The sequence below is a fragment of the Puma concolor genome, chromosome B4 (assembly GCF_028749965.1).
Source record: "Puma concolor isolate L17-30 chromosome B4, mPumCon1.1.hap2, whole genome shotgun sequence".
In the NCBI taxonomy this organism is placed as follows: Eukaryota; Metazoa; Chordata; class Mammalia; order Carnivora; family Felidae; genus Puma; species Puma concolor.
The window spans coordinates 53388518-53405413 of NC_141673.1; positions in this window are offsets into that span (position 1 = coordinate 53388518).

Sequence of the window (16896 nt, forward strand, 5' to 3'; positions counted from 1 at the left end):
CTCTACTGTATTCATTCGCTACGTACTCTAGGCCTTCTGCCTTGACAGATGTTCTCATTCAGCATTGCATATACTTCTTCTTTTCTCTAGGGACTCTCTTACCCCCAACCTATAACTAACGTTTTGTTCCTTTTTTTATTCAAGTACAGTTATCATACAGTGTTATATTAATTTCAAGTGGGCAATAGAATGATTCAATTCTATACATTTCTTAGTGTTCAAGATAAATAAATGTACTCTTAATCTCCTTTGTCTATTTCACTCATTGTCCTCCCTGCCTCCACCCCCCACTCCCAACAACCACCAGTTTGTTCTCTGTATTTAAGAGTCTATTTTTTGTCTCTTTTTTCGACTAGTGCTTTTCCCTGTCATAGTTTTAAATGGTTTAAAGAAGTGAATATATACATCTATCTCCCCCAAAGGAAAAGAATACACACCATGCAAAGAAACTGCACACACACACACAGATCATATTTATGTGTGTATGTGCATTCTTCAAAGGAATAACTGCCCATTTTATGGATCAGGAAACTTGAGAACTTGAAGTTAAGTACATGATCAAAGTGCAGCTACACAAGGATGCATTTGGGATCTGAATCCAGATAGAGCGCATCTCTGATGAAGAATATTGTCCTTACTGATTTAAACAATGAAAGTTTATTTACTAACCAAGTAGTAAATGAAACACACATAAAGAGTAATACATAGAAAAAACAGTTCCTAGAGAAATTTACATTTTGTACTTAAAATTCATTTTCTTATCCATTGGGATATATCTTGAATTCTTAAAATCACACAGAAAAATTAAACCTATCAACTCACTCCCAGGAAATGAGTGCTTGGGGATAAGTCTGAAGCCTATCTGGGAGTTTAATGACGTCTCAACAAACTCTGATGAAGTAACGTGAACCACGCTGTTGGTTCACTTGTCAGTTCTTCATGTCACTGCATGAATGGTTTTGCTCTGTGATTCCTGGAAATCTCTGTTCAAATATTTCTTCCGTCGGCAGCTACCAACTATGATGCATTGGAAAGCTTCTGACAGAACTGTTTCAATGGAAATGTTCTTTTAAAATGAAGGTATTTGGCACCTGGATGGCTCAGTCAGCAGAGCATCCAACTCTTGATCTCAGCATCGTGAGTTTGAAACCCATGTTGTGGGTAGAGTTTACTTAATAAAAAATAAGTAAATAATTTTAAAAAGAGAAGCAGTCTTTGACTACCACTTCAATTAAAAAAAAATAAATGAAGGGGTGCCTTGGTGGCTCAGTTGGTTAAGAGTCCGACTCTTGGTTTCGGCTCAGGTCATGATCTCCCGGTGTGTGAGTTCCAGACTTGTGTCAGGCTCCATGCTGACAGCGCAGAGCCTGCTTGGGATTCTCTCTCTCTCCCTCTCTCTCTGCCCTTCCCCCACTCACTCTCTCTGTCTCTCTCTCAAAAATAAATAAATAAAACTTAAAAAAGATAAAATGAAGAGCTTTTATTTATTTAATGACATGATTGTCTACATAGGAATTTTTCTTTAATGTTTATCTATTTTGAGAGAGAGAGAGAGAGAGAGAGAGAGAGAGAGAGAGCATGTACGGGGGAAGGGCAGAGAGAGAGAGGGAGAGAGAGCATCCTAAGCAGGCTCTGTACTGTCAGCACAGAGTCCGATGTGAGGCTTGATCCCACAAACTGTGAGGTCATGACCTGAGTGGAAATCAAGAGTGGCACACTTAACTGACTGAGACACTCAGGTGCCCTCAGAATTTCTGTTTTTTTAAGTTTATATATTTATTTTCAGAGAGGGAGGGAGCACTAGCAGGAGAGGGGCAGAGGGAGGGGGAGACAGAATCCCACGCAGGCCCTAGGCTGTCAGCTCTGAGCCCCCATGTAAGGCTTGATCTCATGAATCGTGAGATCAAGAGTCCAGAGCTGAACCGACTGAGCGACCCAAGTGCCCTGAAGATGTTTTATTGACTAAAATAAAACTCAAGCCTCAGACACATGGTTTTTTAATTTTAGGTAGTATCAATATCTCTAGAAATTAGGCAAGTTTAGGAATATTATTACTCTGATGAAGAACTAATTTTCTACTAACAGGCAGAAATTAGCAGAAGTTTCTTTTTTTCCTCTGAAGTGAGCATGGATATGGTATGAATAAAACAAGTAAGCTTTATGATGTCAGCTATCCTCTCTGAGATCTATTTAAGCAGCCTATATTGCATATATAATTTTATTCCTTACTTTTCAACATCATGTTGTAAACATTTACTATATTGGTATAGTCTTTTAAAAATAAGTTATTGAGCTGTAATTCACATACTATAAAATATACCCTATTAAAAGGTATGATTCAGCAGTTTTTAGCATATTTAAAAGGTAGTACAACCATCACTGTTTAATTCTGGAAGTTTTATCCTCCCAAATAAATCTCCTACCTCTTCTCTCCCCATTTTTCCCTCTCTCTGCAACTCCTGGAAGCCTCAAATGTATGTTCTCTCTCTGCAGATTTGCCTGTTCTGGACGCTTCATGTAAGTAATCATACAACATACGGCCTTATGTGTCTGCTTTATTTTACTTAGCATAACGTTTTCAAAGTTCATCATGTTGTAGTATGAATCAGTACTTCATTCCTTCTTATGGTTTCAAAATGTTCCATTGTATGGCATAGTCTCTTATTTATTTGTCACTGATTTATTTTTATTGAGATATAATCGACATATAACGATTGCATTGGTTTCAGGCATACAATATACTGATTTGATATTTGTATGCACTGTGAAATGATCGCCATAACAAGCCTAGTTATCATCCATCACCATACATAGTTACAATTTTTTCCCCTGATGTCGAGAACTTTTAAGATCTACTCTTTTAGCAACTTTCAAATACACAATACAGTCACCATGCTGTACATTACATCCCCATGACTTATTTTATAACTGGAAGTTTGTACCTTTCAACCACCTTAATCCACTTTGTCCACCCTCCATTCTACCCCTGGCAATCACCAATCTACTCTCTATTTATGAGTTCAAATATTTTTTCAAATGAGATTATATAGTATTTAACTTTTTCTTACTTTTTTCACTTAGCATAATAGCATAATATCCTCAAGGTCCATTCATGTTGTCACAAATGGCAAGGTTTCCTTCTTTTTTTATGGCTGAATAATATTCTGCTGTGTGCGTGTGAGTGTGTGTGTGTGTGTGTGTGTGTGTGTGTGTGTATGTGTGTGAGATTGTGTGGATACTACAGTTTTTTTTTAATCCATTCATCCAGTGATGGAACTTGGATCATTTCCATGTCTTGGCTACTGTAAATAATGCTGCGATGAACAGGGTGGTACACATGTCTTTTTGAGTTATTGCTTTTGTTTCTTTTGGATAAATACCCAGAAGTAAAATTGCTGGATCATATGGTAGTTCCCTTTTTAATTTTGTGAGGAACTGCCATATTGTTTTCCAGAGTGGCTGCCTAATTTACATTCCCACTAACAGTGCACGTGGCTTCCTTTTTCTCTACGTCCTTACTAACACTTGTTATTTCTTATCTTTTTGGTAATAACCATTCTAACAGGTGTAAGGTGATATATCACTGTGGTTTGATTTGCATTTCTTTGATGTTCAGTAATGTTGAGCATCTTTTCATATACCTGTTGGCCATCTGTATGTCTTCTTTGGAAAAATGTCTATTCAGATCCTCTGCCTATTTTTAAGTGAATTGCTTGCTTTTTAGCTATTGACTTGTATGAGTTCATTATATTTTGGATATTAACCTCTTATCAGATATATGATTTGCAAATATTTTCTTCCATTTGGTAGGTTGCCTTCTCATTTTGTTGATGGCTTTCCCGCTATATAGAAGCTTTTTAGTTTGATATAGTCCCACTTGTTTATATCTGCTTTTGTTGCCTTGACATAGTCTTTTTAAACATTATTTTTAGTGACTGCATAATACTGGGAAGGTGGATATACCATTGTTAATATTATTCTATGGAAATTTAAACTGTTCTTTCTTTTTGGTTTTTCTATTATAGATAATAGTGGGAGGAGCTATGTGTATGTATTTTTTTCCTTAGATTTAGAATTGTTTTCTTAGAATACGGTCCCCAAAATGGTAGTCCTGGTGAAAATATTAAAATCTAACACCATGCTGTTTCTAAATGAGTTTTGCAAACTTATGTTTCCTTTAAAATTTTTTTTTAATGTTTATTTTTGAGAGAAAGAGAGAGACGGAGCGCCAGCAGGGGAGGGGCAGAGAGAGAGGGAGACACAGAATCCTAAGCAGGATCCAGGCTCCGAGCTGTCAGCACAGAGCCCAACAGGGGGCTTCAACTCACGAACTGAGATCATGACCTGATCCAAAGTCAGACGCTTAACTGACTGAGCCACCAAGGCACCCCTGCAAACTTATGTTTCAATGAACAAAATTGAGCATGCCCATTGCATCCTGTATTTGTGAACAGTAGCCGCTATATTTCTATTCCCTTTTTCTAACATACAAGCCGGAATGTTCATTTAAAATACTGGGGTGCCGGGGCGCCTGGGTGGCGCAGTCGGTTAAGCGTCCGACTTCAGCCAGGTCACGATCTCGCGGTCCGTGAGTTCGAGCCCCGCGTCGGGCTCTGGGCTGATGGCTCAGAGCCTGGAGCCTGTTTCCGATTCTGTGTCTCCCTCTCTCTCTGCCCCTCCCCCGTTCATGCTCTGTCTCTCTCTGTCCCAAAAAAAATAAATAAACGTTGAAAAAAAAATTAAAAAAAATAAATAAATAAAATAAAATACTGGGGTGCCTTGGTGGCTCAGTTGGTTAAACATCCAACTCTTGGTTTTGGTTCGGGTCACGATCTCACGGTTTGTGGGTTCAAGCCCAGCATCAAGCTCTGTGCTGGCCATGCGGAGCCTGCTTGGGATTCTCTCACTCTCCCTCTCTCTGCCCCTACCCTGCTCGAGATCTCTGTCAGTAAATAAATGAATAAATAAAAAATTTAAAATAATCTTCTCTTTTTATTTCAAGGTGACAGTGAGCAAATTTAGGAAAGTGTCAGATATGAGAAAATGATTTTGATCACATCATAAATATGGCATCTAGACTCTGAGGTGGCACTGATGACTCCAATTTTGAGAATTTCACGTCAGACAGGAAAAGACAGCAGTCCCATGATAGAGACATGGTGGTGTTTTTCACTCTCCTATCATACTTTATACAGACTACTGCTAACTGAATACAGTCCTGGAGGCAGGGATAGCAAAAAAGAGGGACTATTTAATATAGGAGAGTTGAATACAAACTTTAGAAATGGAACTTTAATTTTTTTCAGTTTAAGAGATGAGATGTTTCTTTTTTTTTAATGTTTATTTATTTATTTTTTCCTAGAGAGGGAGAGAGACATGAGTGAGGGAGGGGCAGGGAGAGAGGGAGAGAGAGGATCTGAAGGACTCTGCTGACAGCAGAGAGCCTGATGCGGGGCTCCAACTCACAAACCATGAGATCATGACCTGAACCAAAGCCAGATGCTCTAGTGATTGAACCACCCAAACACCCCGAGATATTTCTGAACACGTTCTAGATTCTTTTAAACCCCATCACTTTGATTATAGTATAGCTTTGTATCTCAGTAATCTTGCCTTTCTCTTCACCCAGAACATGCTATTGTACTCTTCAAAAGGCTCTGCTGATGTTCTTAGTACCATTTTGTTTTAAAGTTATTTTCACTAAACTGGGACAGATAATTCAAAGGTAAATAATTCTATGGCTCAAGTTTTGTCCACAGGTTTATTACTCTCATACCTTATTTGACAAATGGTATCTTTATTGAAAACACCAGACAACTCAGACATAGTCTAAATTTTTTAATTTTTTAAATTTTTATTTATTTATTTTTTTTGGAAGAGAGAATGAGAGAGTGCAAACTGGGGAGAAGAAGAGAGAGAGGGAGAATGAGAATCTTAAGCATCCTCCATGTTCAGTGCAAAGCCTGATGCGGGACTTGATCCCACTGCCCTGGGATCATGATCTAAGCTGAAATCAAGAGTTGGATGCTTAACTGAATGAGCCACCCACGTGCCCCTATATCTTTAAAAAAAAAAAACAAAAAAACAAACCAACCATGTTGTTTTTGATTGTCCAAGAAATTTGGGATTAACCCCAAACCTGGTTTATCCTAAAGCTTATTATTGAAATTCCTAGTTACCATTTCAGTTTTATCATTATGAACAGTTTATTTATTTATTTATTAAAAAAATTTTTTTTTCAACGTTTATTTATTTTTGGGACAGAGAGAGACAGAGCATGAACGGGCGAGGGGCAGAGAGAGAGAGGGAGACACAGAATCGGAAACAGGCTCCAGGCTCTGAGCCATCAGCCCAGAGCCCGACGCGGGGCTCGAACTCACGGACCGTGAGATCGTGACCTGGTTGAAGTCGGACGCTTAACCGACTGCGCCACCCAGGCGCCCCATCATTATGAACAGTTTATAAATCATTTCTTGAATTAGTACTATCAATGCCATTCCATTTATGCTGTAAAAGCTCACTTATTAATGATTTTTAATTTCACAGGTTTGACCTATTTTTGGAAACTTTTTTGTATACCATTTTTTCAAAACTATCAAAAATTTTTGGATAATTTGTACTGATCTTTAACATAAACAGAGTATTAGCTGACATCATGATAAATTATGATTGACTATTTTTGAAACTTGAACTTCTTGACCTTGATATCAAGCAAAGTATAATTTCCCCTTGACTATGGTCTATATTTTTATATGATTTTTATAGCTAACTATTTTTATAATGTATATATCTCAATTTTTAGGAGTATATTTCCTTATTTATAAGATATACATTAAAAAGTAAAAAGTTACCTACATTCATATAATTTTGCTTAAAAATATAAATATGAGGGGCGCCTGGGTGGCGCAGTCGGTTAAGCGCCCGACTTCAGCCAGGTCACGATCTCGCGGTCCGTGAGTTCGAGCCCCGCGTCGGGCTCTGGGCTGATGGCTCAGAGCCTGGAGCCTGTTTCTGATTCTGTGTCTCCCTCTCTCTCTGCCCCTCGCCCGTTCATGCTCTGTCTCTCTCTGTCCCAAAAATAAATAAACGTTGAAAAAAAAAAATTTAAAAAAAAAAAAAAAAAAAAATATAAATATGATTATTACATAGATTTTTTTAAAAAGCCAGTATTCTTTTTCCTTTCTTTTCTGTCTGGGATTAGATTTCCCCATCATTCTTTTCTCTGCACCCATTATATCAGCTCCTTCACCTTCCTCCAGGATACCGCAATATAATAACTTAGTGTAAACCACTCTAATAAATTAACCTGCACTTTGCCTTGCATTCATGGAATACTACACTGACAGGTATACATATACAGGATTTCTAAATACCAGGATTTCTCTTTCTTTCTCCAAAAGTATGATTTTATGTATATTTTTCTGCTTCTTGCTTTCTCACTCAATAGTATCCCTTGGGAATCTGTCTAAATCATCTGACATAGCACTTTGTTATTTACGATGGCTCCATAATATTCTGTGATGTGTCGCTCAGCAATTCATATATTGATGGGCATTCATTTTGTTTCTGTGCTTAAGTTCTGATAAATTTTGCAATAATCATGTCTATAGGCATGTTCTCACCAACTGGTTTTTATGTCTATGAGATAGATTTCCAAGAGTGAGATTTCTGTGTTAAAGGGTATATGTACTTTTAATTTTAATAGATCTCTACACTGCTCCCCTTAAAGGCTGAAATATTTCAAACGTCTAGCAATACATGAAAGCACACCTTTTCTCACATTTCCACCAGTAAAAAGTTCTGTAGCTCTACTCATTTTTCCCCCTGGGCTTATGGGTGAAATATGGTATCTCATTGTCACTTTAGTTTTTATTTCCCTGATTACTATCAATTTGAGCCTTTTATTATATATCTGTTGTCCATTTGGATTTGCTGTCAAATTTGCTACACCACTAAATTGTGTGTGTGTGTTCCTAGTTTGTGAATAAATTATAAAAGGTATTATATATATATACACATATATACACACACACATATATATATATATGTGTGTGTGTATATATATATATATATACGTATATATACGTATATATACATATACATATATATACACACACACACACATATATATATGTGTGTGTGTGTGTGTGTGTGTGTGTATATATATATGTATATATATATACATATATATATATAATGGATATTAGCATTTATTTAACTGATTTTATTTTGTTCCTTAACTTTGGTTATTATATTTTTGGTACATAATTTTTTATGCAGTCAAATTTGGCAAATACATAAAATACCAAAAAATTGTAAAAATGATCTATAATCTCAATATGCCTTTTTCTCCCTTTTTGAGGTGTATAGTATAAATAATGGAAGTCTCTCCCTTTGTTCCCCCCAAATCCTATGGCTCCAGAAATACTACAGTCAATATTTTGGTATGTGGACTTCCGGTTTTTAATTCATGCATAAAGAAATACATCTAAGTCCTTATTGTAAAGAAGAGATGGTATTATGAAATGTCGGCTTTTTTTGGTGCCTTCAATTCCTTATTTTACTCAACTACTCCCTCATCCTTGCTAAGTTCTTAGCAAGTTCCACACAAGTTCTTAGTAGGAATAACGAGTTTGGAAAAATTCTTGTCCGTTTATATTTTTTGCTCCTTTGATATAGGATGAGAAATAATGACTTTTCCTGGTCTGAGATTTAAACAAAAAGAATCAGAGAGGAACCAACGCTTGACTGTGGGTCTTTGAGAAGTTGACCTTGAATTCTGGCCCTTCCCCTTTAGGTCAGACAGCCTTTGTGAGGGGATAAAGCCCTCAGGCATGTTTGGTGATCTGAGGACAAGTACTTCAGCGTCACCAGCAGTAATTAGGGAGGCAGACGCTTCCCTGGATTGAGTGGAGTCGTTCGTAGTGCTACTGCTTAGCATGAGGAAGCTTGTTTGTGGACACCTGAGTTGGTGGCTTATGCCCTGTGTCAGTCTCTCAGCAGTAGAGACCTTGGCTGCAGATATTTCTGAAGGAAGTCAGGTCAGAGAAAAAAGAATGGCAGATGACCAATGATAGTCAGCAGGTTGTGTCCCTTCTACAGGAGACATCCCTGGGAGCCATTTAAAAGATCAATGGTCCCACAATAGCAAATGGGCACACAAACTAGTAATACGATCCCCATTTAAAACGTCCAGGCTAGGGGAGCCTGGCTGGCCCAGCTAGTGGAACATGCCAACTCTTGATCTTGGGGTTGTTGAGTTGGAGCCCCATGTTGGGTGTAAAGATTACTTAAACAAACAAACAAATGTAGAAAAAATCTCCAGGTTAGTGTGGCATGAAGAAAGAGAAAATAGAGAGAGAACATTTATTAGCGCTCAAAGAAATAAAAATTTAGGGGCGCCTGGGTGGCGCAGTCGGTTAAGCGTCCGACTTCAGCCAGGTCACGATCTCGCGGTCCGTGAGTTCAAGCCCCGCGTCAGGCTCTGGGCTGATGGCTCAGAGCCTGGAGCCTGTTTCCCATTCTGTGTCTCCCTCTCTCTCTCTGCCCCTCCCCCGTTCATGCTCTGTCTCTCTCTATCCCAAAAATAAATAAACGTTGAAAAAAAAATTAAAAAAAAAAAAAGAAATAAAAATTTAAACAATGAAATATAACACTTCATGTTTCAAATTGGCAGACACCAAGCAAAAGCCATATTCAGTTCTTTTTAGTGTGGGCCATTCTTCTATACTGCCGCTATCACATACATTGGCACACATTTTCTGGATGGCAATTTGAGAGTATATAAAAAGATTCTCATGTAATCATTCTATCACTTGAAATCTAAGAAATTAATCAATGAAGCAACACAAATATTTATCTCCACAGATACTCGTCTCAACATCGTTTATCAAAGCAAAAGTCAGAAATAAACGACATGGACCATCACCATACATTTTCTCCATTTTTTCTCATCATTTCTACATTTTCTCTAATAAGCGTACATTACTTTTGTAAAGGGGAAAATAATAATTAGAAAATAAAAAATCATTAGGCAGTTTGGGTGTTCATATCAAAGTACAACAAAATATGGATCACTTCCGAATCACATGGCCATGAGCTGAATGACTAATGTATGTCCACTCTTAAGACAAGACAAAAATGTTGTTCTTCAGGGCATTTATTTAGGCAGACATGTCATGCGATAAGTTTATTTTCAGTAATCACAACAAAATTAGAGAAATTTTCCACCCATCCAATTTTCCATTCACAAAACTGTCCCATTTTAACTGTGTAGAACATTAAGATGCAAACAATGCAATGTTGTTTCTTAAGTAAACTCAGAAAATGTGTTTGGATCTCCATGAACTTTCTACATGTAAGGGAAATAAAAAATGTTAAATTCTTACATAAAAAGAGGAAGGGGAATGAGAGAAAGGGAACCTAACCTGATATTTAAAAGATAAAGATGTGGGGTGCCCAGGGGGCTCAGTCAGTTAAGCGTCCGACTTCCGCTCAGGTCATGATCTCCTGGCTCGTGAGTTTGATAATCACTTTTATTGTGTTAAGCTACAGGGATTTGGGGGTTATTTATCAAAACAGATAGTATTACTTAGTCTAACTAAAATGGTTGCTATATATGAGTTGGCATTTCCTTCAGAAAAAATGGGGACAAATAATGTTTATCACATTAGGGCTTTTGTGGGAATTAAAATAATGTGAACACAATGCCTTGCATATGGTAGTTATTCAGTAGCTATTATCACTGTTGTTCAGTAGATATTATCACTGTCATCTTTATCATTTTATTATAATTCTTTCCTCTTCCCTGGAAAAATGCATTCTTCTCTCTCTATTGTTCATAGTGACACTTTTGGCAGAATCGGAAAACCTCTTTTTTTGTTCAGTAGAGCTGTTACAGTATTCATAAGGTTTTTAAAGGATTTGAAGGGTTCTCTATTGACAAAGCCTGTGGAGATTTTTGTGATGGCTACAGTGATTTGATTCTTCAAATAACTCCATATCCTGCAAGTAATTATTTCTTTCTTAATAGAATCTCTAAGTGAGTTTTGGTATGGTTTTATGGGTCACAAAATGATGCATTAATTCTCCTTGGAAACTTAATTCAGTGACTCCATTTGCAGTGGTACTAAAGCCCTAGGGCAGTTACAGAGAAAGACCACTTTTTACAACATTTACTAACAATTATTTGGGGTACACTGGGCTTATGTCTTCTTTTCTTATTCTGCCTAGAGATTCAACTTTTTACCTTGTTCTGTTAGATGAACACTGCTCACTGGGGTTATTGAATTCTATGATTATTTTATTTTGTCCGAATTTATCCATCATACTTTTTTTTTTTTTCCCTCTTCTGGAAACTGATCAACAGCTAAGAACGTGAGCAGAGTCCAAATAGGGGAAGCAAAATTCAACCTGCTGAATCTCATTAGCAGATTGCTTGTGCCTTCTGCATCTTGGAAACACATCATTCCAAAGCCTGTGGGGAAGCTGTTCATTGTTCCAAGGCACCCTGTGTGGAAGGTAGGCCTGTGGATATGGCAGTCTTGGGGTACTTACCTAGGAATTATTTCTTCGTTTCTTTATTAAGCTTTATTTATTTATTTTTAAAGAAAAAGAGAGAGAGAGAGAGAGAAGTAAGGGCAGAGAGAGAGGGAGAGAGAATCCCAAGCAGGCTCTGCACTAACAGTGCAGATATGGGGCTCGAACTCACAAATCACGAGATCATGACCTGAGCCAAAATCATGAGTCTTAACGCTCAACTGACTGAGCCACCCAAGCACCCCTACCCAGGAATTATTTCTGATTATAGATATTAGTTGCTTTTATTTTTGTGACTTAAAAAATCTTATATATAGGATTATAGATTTTAATTCTTATTAAAATCTTTGACTCCAAGTCAAGTCATTTAAATCTTGAGTTCAGGAAGAATGCATTAGATAATGTGTTTAATTTTTTGTGGTTATTGTTCTTTTTAGATCATCAGCTACTAGATTTTAATTAAGCTGCTTTTTATTTTATTATTTTTTAAATGTTTATTCATTTTTGCGAAAGAGAGAAAGAGACAGAGCATGAGCAGGGGAGGGGCAGAGAGAGAGGGAGACACAAAATCTGAAACAGGCTCCAGGCTCTGAGCTGTCAGCACAGAGTCTGACGGGGGACATGAACTAAGGAAATGAGAGATTATGACCTGAGTCGACGTCAGATGCTTAACTACCTGAGCCACCTAGGTGCCCCTAAGCTACCTTTTATTTTAAGGATTAGTCTAAGACATCTTGCTTTCAGTATTGTTTCCAATATTAAAATTCTGTGATAATTTCCATCTTACTGATTTTTATGGGTCATGTAATCATAAGATCAATAATAATGATGACAATAATAACTAAAGTTTTTGGACTAGTTTCTATGTGGCAAGTACTGCACAGTGGGTTTTGACTGTAGTATCTTGTTTAACGTAAAATAGCCTACACAACTTGCATCCATTCCATCCAAAGAAGTTAACTGTAACGCAACATTCACTGAGCCTCCCCTAATAGACCTGTGCTGGTCACCAAAAGGGGAGTGGAAGGTTACAACATGCTTCCATATAAATTGGTTCCAAAGCTAATGACCTTATGACATTTCCTGATTTTATCCTTTCTTTGCTTCTATTTTAGATGAAAAAACAAGTTTAGGGCAGTCAAGTGACTGTCTTAAGTTCACACAACATTTAGGGACTGGAGGTAGGAGACAAGTTCATTTTAGTACATACACTTTCAGACTTTTGGACTTCTACATATTGTAAAAAACAGCATCATGATGTGCATTCGACTTTGTAATATGAGTCAACCGTGTGTCTCACATATCTTTTCATGTCAATAAATACTTTTCACACACACAAAACCCTCTCATGTAATTCATACACACAAAAAACTGTCAATTTGAACACTTTTTTTTTTACATGTTTATCCACACATCTTTTATGTTTTCAGTTAAATCTTTTTTTTTTTTTCAACGTTTATTTTTGGGACAGAGAGAGACAGAGCATGAACGGGGGAGGGGCAGAGAGAGAGGGAGACACAGAATCGGAAACAGGCTCCAGGCTCTGAGCCATCAGCCCAGAGCCCGACGCGGGGCTCGAACTCACGGACCGCGAGATCGTGACCTGGCTGAAGTCGGACGCTTAACCGACTGCGCCACCCAGGCGCCCCCAGTTAAATCTTTTAAAAGTTGTTTGTTTGGGGGATGCTTTTCCAAACAGGCCAATATTCTTGAGACCCTGAGACCTGTGAACAAAGTGCCTAGTTGAATAAACTTGTAATATGTCAGGGTGAATCACAGAGCTCAAGGACTTTTGTGGGGGAATATGTGATTTATTCTGCAAAAATGAGAGATTATCTAACAATGTGCAAGAATTGTTTATACACATGTAAGTGTCCATTTCTATACATCACCTCATGCTCCGAAAGGAGTCTTTCCTCCTAAGACAAACAATTCTCTGCCCTCTGGCTTTAGCAATCAGTCAGGGAAGAGTTACTCCCTTTTGGTCTATTTCCAGTTAATGGAGTTAAGGTTTGGGCTCTGGGCTATGGAGGAGTTTCTTTTAGTAAAATAGACTTCCCCTGGGAAGGAGTCTTTAGTGTACTTTTGAGAACAACTCCGTTGTCGAAGAGCACTTCCTTTAAAAGACACTCTGGGTGTTTTAAACACATCATTTATAGAATGTGTCTTCCTGAGGATTCAGGATATTTAGCAATTTTGCATTGATGAATCTGATGGGAGAGTCCCTGGTACCTCCGAGATGGATGGCTTGTGTATACTTGCCAAAGAGTGATATTACATGACCTCAGAGGCAGAGAAGAGAAGGGACCTAACAGTGGTTCCTAACCGGGGTGGCACTTTACATGATGGAAGCATCTGGCTAGGTGTTGGGAGAAATCTCATGCTATTTCAATAACTTGGGGTCTCCAAGTATTTATTGCCTAAGACCTATTCTGCGTTATATCCGGCAGATCTATGTTAGCTAGAATCATTCCACTCAAAATGCCAGCAGCATTTCATTGAAAAATCTTGAAAGATCCTAGGTTCTATGAAGACAAGTGAAAATTAAAAACAAGAAGCTTAGTTCTCCTTGTTGAAAACAAAGAGATTTCCCTTGGTTCCTTTTCCTTAGAGTATTGACTTTAGAAAATTGTAACATTAAGTACCTTCTCCTCTCTTTGAGATGTATATAAATCCTTTGGAGGACGAGGTAGGACTTTTGTCAGCCTTGTGAACCAAGAAGATCTTTTTCAAGGATCTAGGAAAAGGAGCCATAACTTTGAAATGTCACGTCAAGAGAGATATCACTCCTCTCTTATAGTTTCTGTGGAGATAGGTGCTTAACTTTGGGTGTCCGGCTCAAAGTTGCAACATTTATGACCTCCTGTCATAAATATATGAGAAGTAGTTTCTCCTTTGGAGAAAGCCAATTAGCTAACACAGATGGTCACCTCAATTACCAAGCAAGTTTAGGATGAACTATGTATGAAAAACTGTGCTGTCAAGTTCTCTCACTTGAGGGCTCGTTATTATTTTGAAAACATGTACATGATGAGTTCTATCTGCTTAGCTCTGTGAAAGAGTGAGATTTCTTCCCGTTTGCAATCTCTTAATTGAATGCTTGTGATGTGTATCACATTCTGGTTTAATGCCATAAAAATGCTTTCTTTCTCTATTATCTTTGCAGAGAGGATAGAAGACAGAAGATTTGTTTTTTTAATTATATTTTCCCAATAGCTTCTACGGCAACGGGAAAACTAGAGTGTACTTATCATTCTTGTTATGTGTCTAGGGAAGTAACATATGCGGGTTGCTGAGGTTTATTTGGTCACTCACTTTTCCACTGATCAAGGTGTTTTTACAATACTACTATTTTCCAGATTAAAAAATTGTTTTAATGTTTATTCATTTTTGAGAGAGAGAGAGAGAGAGCGAGCGCGCAAGCAGGGGAGGGGCAGAGAGAGAGGGAGACACAGAATCTGAAGCAGGCTCCAGGCTCTGAGCTGTCAGCACAGAGCCTGGCATGGGGTTCAAACTCACAGACAGAGAGGTCATGAGCTGAGATGAAGTTGGATGCTTAAGTGACTGAGCCAACCAGGTGCCCCAGTGATAACTTTTACTAAAAGAAAAATTTTATAAGGTGGAATAGGTGGGCTCATCATGAAGAAAGAATGAATTCAATTAAAATATTTATTTTTAGTAAACAGCCTATAATTCTGGAAAAAAATTTAAAAGCATAATAGAAGAATATACAGTGAAAAGTAAGTTTCAATTCCATACTTGGCCTCCAGGGTCTTAATTTCCCTCCCCACAATCAACCACTATCATCACTTTTTATGATCCCAGTTACTTATCATACACCAATTTTCTCTTTCTTATCAATGGAATCTTAATTTTTTTGGAGGTCTCCCTAAACATTATATTTTTCTAGACTTCCTTTCAAATAGAAGTGACTATGTGATGAAATTCTGATCAATGACATTAAGTAGAAGCTATTGAATTGGATTTATGAGGAAGTTATTTCAAACAGCTTTTGCCCTTCTTCCCTTTCTTCTTCATTTCTAGTTGGCCTGGAACGTGGATGTGATGACTATATGTTTAGCAGCCATCTTGGGCAAAAAAGCCACTACAAGGATGGAAACCATTCACTGATGATGGTGGACCAGAAAGATGAAAGTATGTGAGGTGTCCTACATACTTGCTTCCTGATATCTTTGATGTGAAAGAAATGTAAACCTCCATCTTGTTTAGAAATTTCTCTTTGCCACCAAACCTAATCCTAATTGATTTAGGATTCGTTCATGCATTTCCCTTTGAACAAATTAAATATGAGGACACCCAGATGTAGATATCAAGTGTATAGTCAACACATGCTTGGTAGGTTCTTCAAGTACCAAGACACAGTGGGTGCTCAAAAAATATTTATTTAATGGGCTGAAGAGAGAGGTCTGGAGGTAAGAAGTTTTTGAACGATTGGCCAGTGTGTGGTGGTTGAAGAATAACTCTCCCTAATGGGGATTATGTGGAGTAAAAAGACAATCAAGCATGTTATAAGGAGTAAGATACAGACATTTAGTAAGATGTATTGAGTTTTCTCGTTCTTTAACATAAACCTGTATTTCCATTTATTCAAGCCTTCTTTTTTTTATTTCTTTTTTTTATTTAAAACAATTTTTTTCTAACGTTTATTTATTTTTGAGACAGAGAGAGACAGAGCATGAACAGGGGAGGGGCAGAGAAAGAGAGGGAGACATAGAATCAGAAGCAGGCTCCAGGCTCTGAGCCATCAGCCCAGAGCCCGACACGGGGCTCGAACTCACGGACGTGAGATCGTGACCTGAGCTGAAGTCGGACGCTCAACCGACTGAGCCACCCAGGTACCCCATTCAAGCCTTCTTTAATGTCTCTGGTAAGCTTATAATTTTATCTGTACTGGTCTTGAATATTTATTGTTGGGTTTATGCCTAAGTATGTTGTACCTTTTATTACTATTATGAGTTAAATTTTTGAAAAAAATCTTTTTTTTCTTTCAAAAATGTTTTTTAAATGTTTATATGTCTTTAAGAGAGAGAGAGACAGAGACAAAGCAGGGGAAGGGCAGAGAGAGAGGGAAACACAGAATTTGAAGCAGGGTCCAGGCTCTGAGCTGTTGGCACAGAGCCTGAGCAGGGCTCAAACTCATGAAGCATGAGATCATGACCTGAGCTGAAGTTGGATGCTTAACGACTGAGCCACCCAGGTGCCCCTTTTCTTTCTTTAATGTTTATTTATTTTTAAGAGAGAGAGAGAGAGAGAGAGAGAGGCACCAAGCAGGGGAGGGGCAGAGATAGGACAGATGATCTGAAGTGGGCTATGTGCTGAAAGCAGAGAGCCCATGTG